The 14555-nt window shown below is 41.9% G+C and overlaps 1 long non-coding RNA gene across 2 annotated transcripts in view; it reads right to left on the bottom strand.

Annotated features, from left to right (window-relative positions):
- Nucleotides 1–3345: 3345 nt before the first annotated feature.
- The window catches only part of LOC144288110 (uncharacterized), a 60152-nt gene continuing 48942 nt past the window's right edge, over nt 3346–14555 (bottom strand). For both annotated transcript variants that reach the window (XR_013356098.1, XR_013356101.1), the window contains one exon: nt 3346–4201. This is a non-coding gene — a long non-coding RNA (uncharacterized LOC144288110). The remainder of the gene's footprint in view (nt 4202–14555) is intronic.

Raw genomic sequence — 14555 nt, 5'->3', positions numbered from 1 at the left:
TTGGTGGAGTCAAACAGAACAAACAAAGCAAGTACTGTAGTCTGGTGTCTTTTATTAGCACAACTTGGAGTTCTCCACAGCGAGCTCCCTTGACCACATACATACAAGTCTTAAGTGTGCGCGTGTGCTTGCGTTCAATGCTACCAAGGACCCATAATAAGACGGATCAAACATTCTAGTTTCGCTCCTTTCAAAAATTGTTCCAAGGAATCGGGATAATCTGCCAGTAGATTCTTAAAAGCTGAAAAATATTCTGTAACATCTGACCTTTCTGATTAGAGAGAAGCCATATGTAGACTAGTGACCGAATCTGAGCTTCAAGCTGCCATGGTTAAAAGCAAAGCTGAGGGCGGCCCCGGGGCCCAGGGGTTGAGTACCTGCCTTCGGCCCAGGGCGTGACCCCCGGGGTGCCGGGATCAAGGCCCGCATGGGGCTTCTCCTTCTGCCTGTGTCTCTGCCTCTCTCTCTCTCTCTCTGTCTCTCATGAATAAATAAATAAATAAATAAATCCTAAAAAAAAAAAAAAGGTTAAGAGACCATAGACTTAACTATTGTGAACCTGGGCCAGAAGCACTGATCAAGATCTGTACGGGGTCTTGCCCTTACTCACCCATTTGTTATATTCTTCAGGTGAAAATTCCAACGTCACGCAGTCTGCTGGTGTTCCTAAGAATAAATCAGGGTTTTATAGATCTGAATATCTTGTAAGAACAAAGAAAATTCAGGAAGCCCTAAAAATATCGGACTGACCCATTAATTTTTTGGACGTTCAGCAGGTCAGTATAAATAGCTCTGGTTACCCCCATTGCAGAAGGGAAAGGTAAGAAGTTTCTGGGCTTTACATTAATAGTTCAAAGCGAGAGAGTGGGGTGTGAGTGAGCACAAGTCCATTCCTTCCTGCCAAAGCACGTCCTTGCTGTAGTTGCTTCTCTATGAATCTTTGTGAATGGAACATTAAAGGAAATGACTAAAAGAGAAAGAATACACCACGTTCATTAGTCTGATGCTCACAGTAAAAAGTTACTTTCATTCTCTTTAATGACATTTTTGGAGAATGATGTCAGAAGTCAAGTTTAAAATACAGTTTTAATCTCAAAACTTCTTAGAATAGTTGAAAGAAAAAGAATCTCCAAACACTGCAGTAGTATAATCTCTCATCTTAACTGCTCAGAAACAAAGGGTTGACATTTGGTTTAGGGTGTGTGTGTGTGTGTGTGTGTGTGTGTGTGTACATGTATTTTCATAATCAGCAATTAGTATTGAATCAACCCCTTCTCATCGTTTTATTGCAAAAATCATGTTTGAAGCAAACAAAAATATTTTATTAGCCAGTATGCAAAGTTTTAGTACTTAAAACAACACTTAAATATTATCAATTTTCTTAGGTGGTGTCTAAATGATTGAATTAAAAAAGAAACAGAAAAGTTCGGCCCAGTTCTAACTGCATATTTAACAAAAAGAACACACTGGGTTGTCTTTAACAGCTTAGATTCCTGTGGTACTATTTACAATTACATACTTATTACTGTCCTGGCAATTTGGGGATTATTAAGGCTAGAAAAACTCTTCCACTAAGTGGTCTTTCCAAAATTCCAGCCATGTCCAACACCCCATGACTGTAATCAGTTTATTAACACGCACTGAACGGAACCCTCCTTCAGGGATACACACAAGCTCCCATATATTGAAAGCTGAAAGGAAGGAGCAGCTGTCATGAACACATAGAAGCTATACTACAGGGGGAAAAAAAAACTATTTGAGGCCTTAAAAAAAAAGAAAGAAAGAAATGACAAGGGCCCTTCACACTTCATAGACCTTATTTCCATTCACTCGGAATTTTTTTTAAAAAAGACGTTATGTACTTAGTCATGCGAGACCCAGGCAGAGGGAGAAGCAGGCTCCCTGCAGGGGCCCCAGGCAGGACTCGATCCCGGGACCCGGGGTCACAGCCTGGGCTGCAGGCAGCCCCGGGCAACCCCTCACTCAGAACTCTTTGCGGAGTGCCTCTGGAGGCTGCAGCCTGTGACGGGGCTCTATTGCTTACCTCCCACCCACCCCCACCCCAGTCTTTACTTCCCACCCCACGATTAAATACCAAGGAAACCGAGCCGTGGCCCAGAGGACAGTGGCCCAGCAGGCGCTACGACGGCAGAAGGTGGCAGCGGCCTCCCCTGGCCCCCCGGAGGTCCCCCGGCCCACCTGAGGCCCGGCCGGCTGCAGACCCCGAGGTCGGCACAGGGCCTCCGCTGCAGCGCCCAGGACAAGGGCCCACCTGTCGGGACCACTCTTCCCACGTCACACTGGTCTTCTCTCCAAACATCTCTAGAAAAGAGATTCCACGGTCATCCGTTCCAATGCTTAACCAGCCTCACTTTTTGGGAAACTTCCCTGAGTCCAACCTAGTGCCCCCTCAGCTCAAGTTAGACCATTTCCTTTTGTTCTCTTCTCAGCATCAAAGAGAACAGCTGGTGACCGGTCTCCACGGAACGACCCTTCCTACACTTGAAAACCCTTCCTAAGCCACCCACCAGTTTCTCTCCTCCAAGGGGAACAATCCTAGCTCCTTTAACGTTATTTTTCTGACCTTTTGATCAGTTTTTTTTTCTTTCCTACGTCATAGCCCTGCCTGGACCACCAAACATGAAATCCAAGATGTTAAGGCATGAAAGTGGATGGGGGAGACAGGTTGTGGACTGCTAAACGGGGATGGCGAGATGGGGGATCGAACACTGGAGAAAGATATACCAGAATTGAATGCCCGAAACCAAGGCAGACCTGGAAATGTAAGTCTTAGTTGTTCTAAATTTTTCCACAATTTCTTGCAGAGCCACTGTGTTTTCGAGACTAGCATCAGATAACGTTACATTCAGCTGCAAGTCCTGTGAACGTCGATCCTGCCCAACACTTGGAAAACACGCTGTCCACGGCACCCTTCATGCAACTTCAGACTGCAATAAAACAGCTAGATAATACACAACATTGGCTGACCCAGAAGAATGCAAAACTCCAGTAACTCATCAGCTAATAAATGCTGAAGGCACATGTTAAAGTCACACACCAAGACACATGGTTTGACTCTATCCCAGCCTTTCACCAAGTCGTAGAGCATAATCAATGCCTGAGCAGGACACTCCTTGTCCTGAGATGGTCAGATGTGCCTAGTATTTTTTTCATCTAAATCCCAGGTGATGGAAAGCCCTGCAAATGTTAAAGTGTTTCTTAGAGCCCACTGGCTTCCTGGGCCTCAAAGAATGTGCCACACATAATATACCAGGAGTTTTCTTTACAAGATTTTTTTCCAAACATCATTAAATAAGAATCCAAGAACGAATGCATTCAGAGGTATGAAGTTTAACTTTTTACTCTGGATTACAACAGGATCCTGAAAACAAAGAAAGAAAGAAAAAAGGGTTTTTGCAAGATTGAAGATGAAACTTTCCCTTAGCGTGGGGCCTCACTAAGGTTAAGTACTGATTAGATATATTTTGGCAAGATGCTGCTTCTATTATGTCAATTTTCACAAAGACGAAGTAGGGCGTTTTACAAGTACTTGTTTCCTAAATACCGCGATTCAGCCTCAGAACCTATTTTTTTTTCCTACAGAGGCATACTTTTTCCCAAATATATGTGGTTGAGTTTGTATTTGTCAACTGGAGGTCGAATTCTATTCTCAAGGACCAAGGCAGGCTGCCTTAAAGAGTGTATGCGTGTTCCTGCATACATTTGTGAGCTGTGTGTATGAATGCGTATTCGGAATGTGTCTTTAATTTACCGTCCGGCCGTGTGGACAAGTTGGTCTTGCACTGATTGAAAATGTATTGAGCTACTTATCAAAAACAAATTGCTGCCATCTGTGAAATAAATGACAAAAGATATTACTACTATAATGAAATTCAGGAATCAAGATCTATAAAGAGATGGAAAGTCTTAATGTCCAAATTTTACGTTTTGTGTCTCCCTTCAAACCTCCGCATCCAGAAAGAAGGCACAGACACTACCTGCAAAATGGGCCCTTAACCTCGGGCAGTGCAAAGCGGGTCCCTGGTTAGGGCATTTGCGTTGTAATGGAAAATCCAGGAATGCCAGGGGTAGGGTGGGCTCCTTTTGCGTGTCTTCCAGCCTGACTCTCCCGACTCCTGCCAGGGTCCGTTTAAGCGGGTAGCACAGAACCTGATGCATAACCACGTTTGAAGAATATTTGCTGGAAAAAAAAAAAGAAAAGAATATTTGCTGAACATATGAATAGGGGGAAAAAGGGTCATAGATTCTAGGTCATATCTAGATCACATCTATCTATGTTGATCAGATCAACATTTTGCTATAGCCGCGGAAACTCAGGCAAGGAGGAATAAGAAGGCTTCTCTGCACACCGTAAACCGAACGAAGTGGCCCCCGTGTTCTTTTTAACCGGGTATATTTTGACCACCTGGCTTCACGAAGAAATCTTGGAGTATTAGGATCCTACGCTGCAATGTGTGCTCACACCCCTATTTGTTAGATGCCTATATTGCCCTGAACTGTATTACCTGCCCAGAGTAATCCAGGCTATTAATTAATTCAGGGCCAAGAATCAAACACAAGCATCCTGGCTTAGGGTCGAACCTGCTCCCCATTACACCACGATCTGAATTCCTTTGCGACTCGTTATTGCTGCATTCCATTGTCATAAACTGAACCCCCACAGTAGAGGGCTATATTAAAAATTGTGTTGGCTGTATTTCAAAACATCGCCTATTTGGAAGCTCTTGCCTCAGAAAAAGGCGTAGCAATAACTGCAGTGTATCTCTAGAGTCACTACATCTGAAGATCAGGAAAACATTCAGCTAAAACGTAACACATGACTTTTCTTTAGGGGCTGCACGAAACTCTGCTACTAATGGTTGCAATTCACTAAAATCAAAGTGTTAAATAAAGAGTGTTATTCAAGGCAGCCCAAACAGGTCACCTTTAGAGATCTGTGCTTAACACAAGGCTTTGAACCTCGGTCATTTTTTTTTATTTAAATTTATTTTTTTATTGGTGTTCAATTTGCCAACATATAGAATAACACCCAGTGCTCATCCCGTCAAGTGTCAACCTTGGTCATTTTAAACTCTATTGTATTTAAATTGCCATTTGTGGAGCGCCTGGGGGCTCAGTGGGTGAGCATCTACCTCGGGCCCAGGTCGTGACCCCGGGGTCCCGGGATCCAGTCCTACATGGGTTCTCCTGCAGGGAGCTGCTTCTCCCTCTGCCTGTGTCTCTCTGTGTGTGTCTCTCTCTGTGTCTCTCATAAATAATAAAATCTTAAAAAAAAAAAAAAAAAAACAAATTGCCATTTGTCACTTTGCATCTTCATTTGTCCGCTCTTCCCCCCTCCAACAGTGCCCCTTACCCTAGGATAAGGCACCCTGCACTCCAATCTTGGGCTCCCTACCCCTCCTCACTTAGGAGGATCTTTGGAAGCTCAACCAAACCAGACACTAGTTACTGGAATAAAATGACAGTATTCTTTAACATGTTATCATTCCTAAAGGACTTTCTATTTTAACAGGAGAGGAAATCTACACCAGCCAGTTTGAAAGTTTAAAGAAAAAAATGATAATAATAAAGAAAAAAAATATGTAAATTATTCATCTCTGAGCTCATCACACTAAATAAAAATATATGTGTAGTATAGTAGAACTTAAAATTCCCAAAGGTCCTTTACAAAGTTTCACCAGAGGAATTAAAGACGATCAAGGCACCAGATAATCTGAATTACAGTCAACCCTTGAACAACACAGGTTTGAACTGCAAAGGTCCACTTATACATGGATATTTTCAGTAAATCCAGTACAGTACTATAAATATATTTTTTCTTATGATTTTCTTAATAACATCTTCTCTCGAGCTTACTTTAAGAATATAGTACACAGGGATCCGTGGGTGGTGCAGCAGTTTAGCGCCTGCCTTTGGCCCACGGCGCAATCCTGGAGACCCAGGATCGACTCCCCCGTCGGGCTCCCAGCATGGAGCCTGCTTCTCCCTCTGCCTGTGTCTCTGCCTCTCTCTCTCTCTCTCTGTGTGACTATCATAAATAAATGAAAATTTTAAAAAAAGAATATAGTACACATAGAACATACAAAATACATCTTAATCAACTGTTTATGTTATCAGTAAAGCTTCTAGCCGACAGTAGGCCGGTAGTGCTAAGTTTGGGGGGGAGTCAAAGTTATACATGGATTTTTTACTATGTGGGGGGGGGTCAGTGTCCCTAACCCCCTGTTCAAGGGTCAACTGCACTTTTCTGTGCTTTGAAATGAACATCCTAAACTAGAACTGAGACAAAAATTAGTGCAATGATGATGAAAATTTCGCCTTAAATTTTGACTAGTTCAAAGTTGGAAAAAGTCAGAAAAAAAAATCTCTCATATGGGTTGGTGGAATGCAAAGCAGGCTGACCTTTGTGCAGGAAAACGTGCAGCACGTACCAAGAGTCACATGTATGTAACATTTGATCCAGTCATTTTGCACCTAAAAATTTATCCTAGGGAAATAAACAAAGATGCACCCAAAGATTTGGACAAACTGTTTCTGCAACACATTTAAAAGCAAAATAAAATAATTTCTCATCAACCACAATGTCCAGCAGTAGGAGATGATTAAATAGAAATGGGCATCCATAGATGGATGAGATGACGGTGTAGTCACCGTGGTGAGGCAACTCTGTGTACACTGCCCAGAAAACACTCACCCAGTGATGCCACCTGAAAAATCCCAGAGTAGAAAGTGGCATGAATGAAATGGCCCTACTTAAAGGAAGAACTCTCACATATACAGATATTCATATATATTTACATATATTTTTTTAATGACCATAAGTATATAGCCCAAGCTTTAAGTGGACTCACTTCCAGGGAATGTGAATGACCAAGAATGAGTGAACTGGCAGTAGGGGGAAAGTTTAATCTTCAACTTTATAAAACTAATTATTGCTTTATTCTTTATACTTGGCAAGTATCTGCTTTATAGTTCAAAAATTTTTTTTAAAAAATATAATTTTAAAAATCATGTTTCAGAATAAGGACATCAGAAGCAATTCATAGTATTTTCTCAAGAGAAAAAAAAACAAGACACAAAATAGCTCAAACAATATGATCCTAACTCTGTAAAAAAAAAAAAAATCATATATGGTGTAGAACATAAGAGAGATACAGAGTCAAAAGGAATGAAAATATATTCACTATTACTGGTTCGTTCTGAATAGTGAGACTAAAATTATTTTTTCTTTCTAAATTTCATGGATTTTCTGCGATGAACACAGATTACTAGCATAAGAGAGAAGAACAGTAAATTTTGCTCTTAATACGTCTAATTTTTTCAATTGTCAGTTCAGTAAGTTAATGGGATTTGCTTTTCTAACGTTAACACTTACACTTTCCACCAACACTGACATTCATTTTAATTTCACAGTGTTTCTCCGAAGCTTGAGATGTCAAATTTCTACAGATGAGTATCCGTGGAGCTCACTAGGATGTGCGTGTGCTAACAGACTTAAAATGTCAGATAGAAAGAAGGGACTTTATAGAGCAGACCGATGCAGCTGATGAAACTGAGGTCCGAAGAGTTAAAGTGGTTTTCCAAAAGTTCAAATCTTTTCATTTAACGGAAGAGCCGAGATGAGAATTGATTCTCCCGGTCCAGTGTTTTTCCATGACATGATGCTGCTATGTTTTGGAAGAGAATCAGCGAAACCACAACAAAAATAGCACTTTAAGAAATGTACAGCAAAATGGCAAATGCACAAAATTTGTATGTAGCTTCACAGAGAATTGTTAAATCCAGCAAAATACCAGATTCCACTCTCAAAAACCAATTGGCCTTTCTGAGAAACCTATCTAAAGAAATGGCTAGATTGTACCTAGAAGGAATCTTAAAGAAACTTGATTTTTATTTTAATAGTAACACAATTCAAAGCTTAAATGAAAACATCTGGTTTCACTTTCTTTACTGATTGTGATAGCTAGAGATTCTGAGACATCAAGCATGACTCTGTTATTTAATATGCAAATAAAATTTTTGGCTTGAGTGTAAATCTTATACTTTTCAGTTGTGCCCCTTGCATCTAATTATTTTTTTATATCCCCTCCTGGATCCAAAAATGCTTGAGGTAGAGTCATTCATTAAGAAATGCATCCTTCCCACAAAATGCCTACAGGCGCAATTTCCCTTAAAAAGTAGGGGGGAAAAGTAGACCCTAATTAATTAGAATCTAGATCACTGGGATAATTGCCAATTCTGTCTTGTTGTTGGGTTTTTTTTTTCACTCTTTCCCTATAGGTTGTGACCCAAACTCAAGGATGAAAGACCAAATGGGGTTGGGAAGGAGGTGACCACAAGGCAAAGGGATCAATTTCTATTGCAGCTATGAAGCAGACCCATTTATTATGAAAAAGGTACTGTGCTAAAAGTGATCATCAGAGACTACCAGGTCAGATGAGAAAGTTGAATTGTTTGCAGTGGGAACAGACCCCCCAGAACTGTTCCCACACTGCCGGGCTCTCTCAAGCACCCTCTATACATACACACACACATGCACCAAAATAAACAAACAAAAACATCCATAACTCTCAGTGCTCTCATTAATCAGATAAGTTTGATAGGACAGAGTTTTAGGCACTTTCACCCACGCTAATGAAAACCTCGCTTTGGCTCAATGTTTCATGATACCAAACACGTAATTCTGGGTCTCAACAATGAACTACTTCTGGGACTTACTGCAACGTATCCTCAAATTCGAGGGGCTTAGACCTATCTTTTCCTCACAGGGCATCCTCTCACAATTGGCGTCTATGAGAACACAGTCACTGATATTCACAGGGTCCCAGTGTGTGGTGCGTATTCATTCACATTAGGCAGTGTGATATTTAAGAACGTGGGGGGGCAGCCCCGGTGGCTCAGCAGTTTAGCGCTGCCTTCAGCCCAGGGCCTGGGCCTGGGCCTGGAGACCTGGGATGGAGTCTGTGAGCATCTGTGCTTTATCTTGATTTGTTTCATGCATCCATTAGCAAGATGTGTCCTAAAGTATCAGAAAAATCTGAGAGAGGGGTGTCTGGGTGGCTCAGTGGTTGAGCGTCTGCCTTTGGCTCAGGCCGTGACCCCGGGGTCCTGGAATTGAGTCCCCTGCCGGGCTCCCTGCACGGAGCCTGCTTCTCCCTCTGCCTGTGTCTCTGCCTCTCTCTGTGTGTCTCTCATGAATAAATAAATAAAATCTTAAAAAAGAAAAAAAGAAAAGAACACGTGGGACTGGGAGGCCCTTCTCCATCGGTGTTCATGCCACTGGGCCTGGATGTAAAGTTGAGAACTCCATCTGAACCAGAAGGAGACACTAAGGAGAGAATCCAGGAAATGGGTACAGACAGGCAGCTTTCCACAGTCAAACATCATAGTCTCACTTCACAATAACCTTACATTTGAAGTGGAGGAGAAAAAAATACAGACTATCCATTTATTTAAGCAAGTGGAGAATAAATCAAAGGGGGAAAAGAAATGAAACACAAATCACAATTAACTACTGCTTAGCTTTTTAGAAATAAGTAAATAAACCAACCAGTCCACATAGCTAGAATTTAAAAAAAATATATATATGTTATGGGGCATCCTGTGTGGCTCAGCGGTTTAGCGTCGCCTTTGGCCCAGGACGTGATCCTGGAGTCCCGGGATCGAGTCCCACATCAGGCTCCCTGCATGGAGCCTGCTTCTCCCTCTGCTTGTGTCTCTGCATCTCTCTCTGCCTCTCTCTGTGTCTCTCATGGATAAAGAAATAAAATCTTTAAAATATATATATGTTGTGCAACCCCCTTTAATAAGATGAGGGCAAATGAAGAACATTCAAAGTGGCAGCAGGAGAGTCAAACAGGCAACTGCCAAACTGCACCATTAAATTTGTCATCTACTAAGCCCAATCCCCACGGGTTCGTGTCTAATGCTCCATAGTCACAATTGTTATTTTTAATCCACTGAAGGCCACGTGACTGTGATATCTTAAAATGCCTACCAAACAAACCAACCAGGTTAAGTTCTATTTAGTACAGTCATACTAACCAATATATCTCATATTTTTCTCATATTCTGATCGGTTGTAAACTGACAAGCCACATATGAAAACACAGTCCGGTGAGTCAAAAGATAGCCCAGTCCTGAACATTTAAAACCACACTTGCTCTACTTACTATGAGGGTGACAAGTAAAACAGAAACAGAGGCAGAGCTCCCTGACGATCGAGGAAGCTATAAACACTGCGCGGACTCGTCATCTGATATTAGATTGATATATTTAAGCAGGTCCGAATTTTTACATCAGTCCAGATCCTACATCCCTAAATAGACATAAATAGACATAAAGTATGTTCCAAGTTCAGAAATCACCTGCATTTCTCTCATCCTAGCTTCCTAAATATTGACCACAGCCTACTACCACCTCCCTCCCCCACACGTACATTTTCATCCTTCTGAGACCATGAAGAGGGGGAGAAAGTGGGGAGAAAGAAAGAGAAGTCGCATGACTTCTGAAATTGGAAAGAGAAACTGAATTTTGCAAAGAAGAAGGAAAATAACAGTTTTGCTTCAATTCCAGTTTTGAGGACTATTGCTTGATTATTCCTCAAGAGACACACTAGATCATTTTAACCATTTCTTCCTTTCTTTAATTTATAAGAAATGAAATTCTAATGAAAAAAAAAAAAAAACCTTCTTGATCGCACGCAGAAATCACTTTGCCCTTGGCACCTGACAATAGCTTGCATGGTAGTGTTCTACCTTGTGTGCTTAGATACCAAGCAACCTACATACTAAACAAAATAAGGAGCCTAACACAGCTGAGCGGGGGAAAACACAAAGTAGAAATTTATCCCCCTTAGAAAAATAAGTAAAATATATGTTAAGGAAATGGGTAATTCAGGGAACCAGAGTATTTAAACAAATTCCCAGATGTTTGTGCTGCTGTCTGAACATTTTAAAAAGGAAACAGCTTTTCATTACTTCATGAATCCTCTTTCATTGTGGAGACAATTTCAAAGCCCCCAGCACTCAACAGAGAAAGCCTCAGGGTTGCCAGGGTCCCACTATGTCTTGGGCACCATGAATGTTCCAGAAACCCACAGAGAAAGCTCAGGCCCAAAAACACATCTGATTTTGACCTCCCAACCCCCTAAGTCTGTGTTTATATAATTCATGATTAAGACGGATTTATGACGCTCGAGTAAAATCCCACTTCATCTTTCCCCAATCAATAGTCCAGAACAATTAGGCCAACAGTCGTCTTGACATAAATAGCACGAATAGGATGACCACAAATATCCCCACACCTTCCTCTGGACATCACGTGCCTTCGCTGGGCAGCTTTAACTACATCTGGCCGTGCCAATAAATGCGGTTAAAAATCAAGCAGGAAATGTCCGAATGTGCACACTCGGCTGCGTGATTTTCACCATCTAAGACTCAAAAGAAATCCTCAAACAATTTTCACCCAATTTGGCTTGCCTTGCTTGCCTGTACGTTGCAATACTGCCAAGTGACAAATTAAACATTCTGCCAATTTTTCGATTTTGTGAGCAAAGAAAAAAAAGTCAGAGTACTTCCCCTAAACGGATAGTGTGTGTGTGTACGCGTGTGTACGCTAACACTTGGTTGTGACAGTATGCTCTAACAACATATGGAACTCTTATTCTAATTTTCCAAAATAACACACACACACAGACACACACACACACACACACAGTATACAGATCATGAAAAAACATGTTAGACCCAGCGTGAACCGAGAGGGCCCAGGAGACAGTGCGGGGCTCTGCCGTCCGCCACGACGAGGGCTGCGATCCAGGCAACTCACCGCACACTTCTAGACCTTCCCCCGAACGCGGCCCACGCCACGAGTGTGCTCAGGTGACTCGCTTCAGCCTCTGCACAGATGCGCGGAACTTCGAAAAAAGCCCCCAAGGCAAATTTACAGCCCAAGAAAGACTCATCCCAGAAGTGGCGGTGGTCACGGTGGCAGAGGTGCTTCTGGGGGGGTGTCTCACGTGGGCCCGGGAATGAGGCCTGCCCGCGGGAAGGAGTGCTCAAAACCTCCTGCAGACACGGTGGCCGCCACGGAGCCCCCAGTCGGCGTCCTCAGACTTTGCCATTACAAAAAATATATATATATTTATAATTTTATATTTATATATTTATAAATATCTTATATATTTATATATCTTATACATCATATCTATATATTTGTAAATATTTTATATATTATATTTATATATTTATATATTATATTTATATATTTTATACATCGTATTTATATATTTATATATTTTATACATCATATTTATATATTTATAAATATTTTATATATCGTATTTATGTTTATAAATATTTTATATATCGTATTTGTTTATATTTTATATATTATATTTATATATTTTATATATATTTTATATATTATATTTATATATTTTATACATCGTATTTTATATATTTATATATTTTATAATCATATTTATATATTTACATATTTTATACATCATATATTTATAAATATTTTATATGTCATATTTATATATTTATAAATATTTTACATTTATATATTTATAAATATTTCATATATTATATTTATATTTTTTATATATTATATTTATATATTTATATTATATATATAATAGGTAGATACATATTGAGATAGACTTTTAATAGTACGTTCTGGAACATACCTACTCCCAAACCTCAAGCACCCGTCCTCCTCCCCGGAACCAGGAGGGCCGCAGGCTCCCCGGCAGCGGCTGGTCACAAACAGCCAGTGTCATCGGGACGGAAAGTAGCGCTCCCCCCGTGGAGAGGCAAACCTGGTGTCCCCACGGCCGTTCGGGAAGGCAGCGGGGCTACAGGTGTCCAGCTACAGGCTCTGGAGGCAGTGACATCCACCAATAGCTTTGAACGAGCTTGTGGGTACAACTGTTTGCCAAAATGCTCCCCATTTCATGGGCTACACTTTACCCCACCCGCACCTGCCCGAAGACCCCCCCGCCTGCCTTTCCCAGCCCCTGGCACCCGCACTCCCTGAGTGGGTGTGGATCCCTAACGTTCACTGGTGGAGTGTGACCTCATCCCTGTGCCCCGTGTCAGGGGTTGGGGGGCTGGTTTTCTTGATGATTGTCAAGTGGCCTAGACCTTTTTCCCAAATACCAATCTAGGCAGATTTTATAAGACCTTTTTTGGAAAATGTATTTAAAATGGAGACTAATGGGGGCACCTGACTAGCCCAATCGGTAGAACATGGGGCTCTTGACCTTGGTGTGGTGAGTTCGAGCCCCACGTTGGACATAGAAATTAAGAAATATTTGAGGGGGGAGGGGCAGAGGGGGGGAGAGAGAGAGAGAGAGAGAATCGTAAGCGGGCTCCGTGCCCAGCACAGAGCCCAACCGGGGGCTCAGTCTCACAACCCTGAGATCATGACCTGAGCTGAAATCAGAAGTCAGACACAACCGACAGAGCCATCCAGGTGCCCCAATTTTTTTAAGAGTTTTTAAAGGAAAGAAAACAGAGAGTAAGGCCACGCCCCCAGAAAAATCTGACTCTATGAGAGAGAAGTATGATCCTACGTTTTTAACAAGCTGCTCAAGTGTTAGTCCTAGCTCGAGAAACAATGTTTAGGAGGCAAAGGGTCTGGCGTGGGTAGGGGAGGCTCAGAACGCTGTCAGCTCTGAGGAGACGCTGGGCGTCTGCTATGGCACATTTTCATGCTTTACCTGTTTATGTGTCTCTTTCGCCCACTAGACTTGAAGCTCCTCTTGGCCAAAGAACTTCCCATAACCTCTGAACCTACAGGCTCAGAACAAGTGTACCCAATCCAGCAAGCGTTTGGCACTGGATGAATCAATCAAACACAGAACGATGAAAGTTCATCAAAATCTGATCCCACTGGACCACAAGGTTTTTTCCATCAATAGGTTATCACAATAAACCCATCATTAGAGTTGATATGCTGTTTATCCTGTGAGATTACATTAAGCTAAACAACTAACTGCTTTTGGGTTTTGCTAGTGCTCCACGAGGTAAGCAGGGTAAGAATAATGATCTGTCTCAGGCGAGGAAACCGCATAGGACGGATAAAGTGAGTAGCAAGGTCTCACAACTGTGAGTGTCTGCATAATCAAGGATGCGTCGTGGAGCCAGGAAAAAGCATCAGAGCCTTTGTTGCTGGGTTGGAACTGGAGCTGTGCCATTCCCTAGTGTGATCTTGAACGAGGTATTTAGGTTTCCCAGCCTCCCTTTTTGTGTATGTACCGTATACACAGGGGCAGACAGCAGCCTCGTCTGAAAGATTAAATAAGTCTAGAAGAGAGTTGGGCACGTTGTTTCGCTTCCTGCCTGATACACTGTCCACAGCCAGGACTCAGTTTATCTTGACCAACACTATATACTCAGTACTTGGCAAGTAGTATGGGTTCAACAGATACTTACTGAAGTGATTGACTAATATAATCCTAGGATTTCAGGGACACCTGGGTGGGCTCAGAGGTGAGTGTCTACCCTTGGCCGGGGGTGTGATCC

The sequence above is a fragment of the Canis aureus genome, chromosome 17 (genome assembly GCF_053574225.1).
Source record: "Canis aureus isolate CA01 chromosome 17, VMU_Caureus_v.1.0, whole genome shotgun sequence".
Lineage (NCBI taxonomy): Eukaryota > Metazoa > Chordata > Mammalia > Carnivora > Canidae > Canis > Canis aureus.
This window is presented reverse-complemented; position numbering and strand designations above follow the sequence as displayed.